The sequence below is a fragment of the Triticum dicoccoides genome, chromosome 3B (assembly GCF_002162155.2).
Source record: "Triticum dicoccoides isolate Atlit2015 ecotype Zavitan chromosome 3B, WEW_v2.0, whole genome shotgun sequence".
NCBI classification, from domain to species: Eukaryota; Viridiplantae; Streptophyta; class Magnoliopsida; order Poales; family Poaceae; genus Triticum; species Triticum dicoccoides.
The window spans coordinates 703,662,557-703,668,249 of record NC_041385.1 but is presented as its reverse complement, the minus strand read 5'-3'; the positions used below and the strand labels follow the sequence as shown (position 1 = coordinate 703,668,249).

The 5,693-nt window shown below is 38.5% G+C and overlaps 1 long non-coding RNA gene across 1 annotated transcript; it reads left to right on the top strand.

Annotated features, from left to right (window-relative positions):
- Positions 1-1,386: 1,386 nt before the first annotated feature.
- LOC119277988 lies at positions 1,387-5,330 on the top strand. Its single transcript, XR_005137414.1, has 6 exons — positions 1,387-1,752; positions 1,829-1,913; positions 2,012-2,137; positions 2,283-2,411; positions 4,595-4,890; positions 5,012-5,330. It is a non-coding gene; the product is annotated as an uncharacterized LOC119277988 (long non-coding RNA).
- Positions 5,331-5,693: the final 363 nt, after the last annotated feature.

The window sequence follows — 5,693 nt, the reverse complement described above, 5'->3', positions numbered from 1 at the left end:
GGCGACGCGTGGCTGCGATGGCATCGGGGCGGCGCGGGGCGGCGACAGCGTCGGGGTGGCGCGAGGCGCGGGCGTCGACGACGTCGACGGGGCGATCGGGCAGCCTGGCGGCGTCGTCGGGGCAACTGCAGAGATGAAAACGAAAAAAGCTAAGTGTTATGTTATATAGCATAGCCATTGGTCCCGGTTCGTGGCACCAACCGGGGACCAATGACCCCCTTTAGTCCCGATTGGTGGCACCAACCGGGACCAAAGGCCCTGTGCTGCTCGTGTCGTGGCCAAAGTTTAGTCTCACCTCGCTAGTTGAGAGAGTTCGAGAGTGGTTTAGAAGCACTACTGCGCCCACCCTCTCGATCTCCCCTCAACTGCAGGCTTTCAGGCCTAACCTGTCACTGTGTGCCTGTGGACCTACTGGGCCTGCTGCGGGCCTGAATTCTGGCCCATGATCGGGTTTCTAGTCGTATTCAGGACGTGGTGGCCCAGTAGGTGGCACTTTTTTTTTGCTTTATTTATTTTATTTTGTTTCTACTTACTGTTGCTATTTTTATTTATTTTAAAGTTTATTTATTTTTTCTTTATTAAAGTTTATTTTGTTTCTACTTATTTATTAAAGTTTATTTTGTTTCTACTTATTTATTTTATTTTGTTTCTACTTATTTATTTTCTTTTCTTTTTTACTTTTTTATTTTCTTTTTGCTTTATTTATTTTGTTTTGTTTCTACTTACTGTTGCTATTTTTATTTATTTTATTAAAGTTTATTTATTTTACTTTATTTAAGGTTTATTTTGTTTTTACTTATTTATTAAAGTTTATTTTGTTTCTACTTATTTATTTTCTTTTCTTTTTTGCTTTTTTATTTATTTTATGAAAATTATTTTTGCTTTTAATTTTTTGAACAGAAAATACTTTGATAATTTTAGTTGCATAAATTTATATAATTTTAGTTTCAATAACGCTAGAGGTTTATAAAAGCTTTTTGGTTGATTCCTGAAATTGAAAAACATTTCAAATAAACTCTGAAAAAAATTGAAAGTTGGTATGGTATCATTATTTTATCCACATAGCATTGAACATATAAACCTCTCTAGGCAACCCGGCCATAGAGGGCACCTGCGCGCGCTAGGGTTTTTTGACCGTCCGATGGTTTTACTGCTGAACGAATTAGCTGCTGGCAGTCACTCCTCCGTTGGTCTTCTCGTACATTAATATCATCTTCACATGTGAATGTCAGGTGGGGCTTGTTACTTGTGGGGTCAAGGAAATAAGGTGCTTTGACTTCGATTTTATGTACGTGAAGAATTTTACTGTGTGGGGACGATGCGAACGTGGGGTGAAACCCTATCAACCAGTCCCCCATACCACGCGTCCATCCTCCTCCCCCGCTCCCCACGCAGCCGCCGCCTCTCCCTCACCATTCCCATCTCGCCAGAACCGCAGCTCCCGTAGTCCTTCCCGGCCAACTGAGGAGCCCCCATCCCAGCCCCACGCCGGGGTTCAGCGGCATGAGAGGAAAGGATCGACGATGACCCAGTAAAGAGGATGAGAGATCGAGGAGGGAGGGTGTGGTCGCAGAGGAGAGGGGAGACGTAGGGCGGTGGAGGTCAGGCACCGGCACCGGAGACGCAGATCCGTGGTAGAGCCAGAGAGGTCACGCTGGTCGGCAAGGATGTCCTACCCTGTGCACGAGGAGAAGGGCGGCGAGGATGTGCTTCTCTATGCACGACCGTCGAAGTGCAGCATCATTGTGATGTGTATGGCTTCTCTCTTTTCCTCTCTGTTCCTAATTTTACAAACTGCTAAGTTGGTGCTTGATTTCGTTTCTTTTAGATTTTCCTGTGGCTTTCTCCATTAATATGTTTCTTCTCAACGATCATATCAATCTGGCTAGCGTTTGGACATGTGATTGGTTGAGGTAAGTGCAAGATTATTATCCCTCTATAGACTGTATTTTTTCTGTATAGCTTATGATAGATTTGATTTATCATGGTTAAAGCACTGGTAATGGCGCAGGTTAACGATTGGTACTACAAGGAGAGGTGCAACTATTATTTTGATTTTGGGCTTTTGGTAGATTTGATTTATCATGGTTAAAGCACTGGTAATGGCGCAGGTTAACGATTGGTACTACAAGGAGAGGTGCGATTATTATTTTGATTTTGGCTCATGTAGTTCAAATCAGTTTCCTATGAATGAAATTCAAGCTATGTATGAATGATATTTGGTAATGCTTTAACTGCAGCTTATGATACAAATGTGATTACACTAATCAGTTGTTAAACAGGCTACTGCCATGCTGCCTCTTCCTCATATTGGTATAGGAGCACACACTGATCCGATAAACAGGAGTGAAGTAGGCAATGCCTTGTATAGTGGCTGCTGCCTCTGGTCTCCTCACCATTAGTTTTTAAAGGTAGTTCAACAACTCAAGTGCCAAGAACTTTAGATTCAGTTTATGAGTACAGTTCTTGAAACTCAACACTGTCTGGATTTATATCACCTATCATGTAGGAGCACTAAATTGCATTTCTGGGCCCTTTACTTCTAGCTTTGTTGAATAGTAATTTTTTCTGAACTAGAAAGAACAAAGATACTTGATCGACATTTTTAGGCATTGTAAGTTGAGAGGAGTTTGATTCCTTACTATTTTGCATAACTTGTTGGCTCGCTGATCATGAGGAAGTTGGGCATTGCCTGAGAGTTTCGTGCTTATCATCCATATGAAACTTAAACTTTTGTTTTTTATTTATAATAATCTATATACCTTTTCTTTTCTGTTCTGTTTTGTAATAGCATTTTGTAGCAGAAAGCGATTGCACCTCTCGTTTTTTATTGTGGTACCTTTTAGTAGAAAATGATTGTATCTCTCATTATTTTGTGGCACTAATTCTTTGTCTTGTTTTTCATTTTTAGATTATCTTGCCGTTACTGTACCAATAGAATTTTTTTGTACATCATACTATTAATTTTGGTACTTTCCTGTTCAACGTAAGGATAAACTCTGTAATAAACTTTACATTGCAAGACTCTGGATTGAGCAAGTTAGATATCAGGGTTTTGAGTAAGGCTGATAGTAGAGTTCGAAGCCAAATGATAGAAAATGGTGCGGATGAGAGATGATAATGGAGACACTTTTCTAAAAAGACAAATATACTTGCTTGACCTCTTCAGTTAGTGTTCTTGAAAGTAAGGTGTACAGTTGTGCCCTCTGGTCACTTGTGTTGTAAAAGGTAGACTATTTTGTGTTACAGGTGCACACATAGTTAGCTATTGGTTCTGTTTTCTTCAGCCTTTATCTCTGTTAGAGCCTAAAATATATTTCAGTGATAGTTAGTTAGTTCATTTTAGAATGGCTATTAATTTTCTCTCTCTACCACAACATCATTATTCTGGATGTAGGGCACAAAATAACTAGGTTCCACTTTTAGTTTGGTTGTATATTTTCTTTACACTTATGTGCTTGGCTTTCATCTTTCCTTCTGACTATTTTCTTCAGATTGCCTAGTTTTATCTCCCACGTATACAAGGAAGAAATATTTAACTATGATTTTGATAGGAAATGTTTGAAGTACCATACTGAAGAGATTGGGCATGTTCCCATTGAATCTTGAGTTGCTTGCCACTTCAAAAGACCGAAATCCGTAGTTCATCTGCAACCATCCGAGTTTGTACTGTTTTTCCAAAAAGCACCTTGTTTTCGTCAGAAAATTTGCTATGCATTTCATTTTTCTTACATTTCATATTTAATAGTATCATGATCTCTGTAATATTGCTACCTACTTAGGCTGTAATATATACATATATATTGTCTGTTTAACCAACGCCACATCGGAGTATGAAGTTTCTCATGCTACAAAGCTTTCGGGAGATAAATGAAAAGATTTGCATTTGCTATGATTTTCTCTGCTTTAAAATAAAATATTTCTTTCCAGTGGGTTGGTGCCATCTTGTAACACATGTTTTTGCCGATACGGTGATACCTTTGCTCTTCTTATATCGTGCGGAGTGCACTTCCTTCCAAAATAATAAAGCTAAGTGCAGATAAATGAGATGTGTTTGTTTCTTCTCAACATATGACTATTATGAATCCTGCTATGAGAACCTCATTAAGAATGGTGTCAATGTTTGTCATATAAATACATGTTTGTAAAGTACAGCTGATACATCAGATTGTCTTTTGATCTTCCATTAATAATCATGTTGATATATCATCTTCTCTTTTTTCTCGCTTGATAGTTACCATGTAACTCTTGAATTGGTTACAGCTAATTTCTTGAGAAATAAAAATAAATTTTCATCACATGTTTCTATATTTTTTATTTATTTCTAATAAGGGGAATGTGCACGTGACGCTATCTGTCTTTTGTTTTCTCATTGGAGCTACCATGTCTTTAGGGTGTATTATAAATGTGTCACAGTAATATCTTATGATTATAATACTTGACTATTATGAGTCCACATAAATGACTATTGGCTGTAATTTAGTCTCTGTCATTGCTAATTGTGCCAAGTGGTCACATTTCTGCCGACTGGCCATTTTGTCCTAATACCGAAGGATGTGCAGATTATGACTGGGTAAACGTTATTTATTTGTAGGTGGCAACATCAGTGATTTCTTGATGATCATGTGAAGCTTGTGGGTTCAAAATGGATAATGCAGTGAAAAAGAAGTCTGGGTCAAGAAAACATGGACATGTTGAGTACACGTGTACATCTGTATGCCCTTGGTACCTGTGTGGAAGGGCAGCTAACGAATTTCCACAAGGCAAGGTACAAGCCTGCACAAGGATTGCACAGAATGGGTGAAACGAGAGACCTCGAGAGGGCAAATCCACTTGCTCTTCCTTTACATTGAACATGTGGGAAATCAGTGGTGTTAGAAGAAAAAAGAGGTAATGTTTATATTGCTTTGTGTGTAAGTTGTAAACTTACATACTAATTTAATTGAGTTCCACCACTTTTGACATTAATAGTTCCCACAAAGAATTCTTATTTTCTGCTGTCTACTTTCAGGAGAAAAAAATGTCAGGGTCAATTCATGAAAATTCGTTACATGAATCAGGAACTATATGATACTATACCTGAACTTATTGGAGAAGAACACAGACTTTCCAACTCTTGAGAGGGCATGCCTCTTAACTATCAGCATAGTGATGTCGATGTATTACCTTTTTCTGAATATGCAATAACTATTTATTCTCTTTTGATATTGTTCACGTCAGTCTTGGGAGGTATCTTCCAAGTTTTAATGGCTGTAATCCGTGGTCCTGAGATTCATAGAGTTTGTGGTGACGCTTCTGTTGAGCAACTACCTGAGAAAATGTTATGTGTATTTTTGTGTCATATGGTTGCTTCAAAAAAAAAATCAGCAGACACAAAATATGTAACTGATGATTAACGAAATCGGCCTTACTAAGCAAATACTATTTGTGTCGACTCAGGTACTTGCACCACCACTATGTTATTATAGTTATGTATTTAGTCGTTCTTATGTGCATTTCTCTCTATTGACAGGCTTTGAAGGAAGAACAATGTTGGTACAAGTTATTGTACTGATATATGTTGCCACGTCTATGTATAGTTTCTACCTGTTTAGGCATGATTATAGAATATATGCATGCTTTAAATTCCTATTAAGCCTGTTTATGCTACCATTCTGACCCCTATCAGTCGGAGCTTCTATTAACCTGAGCCT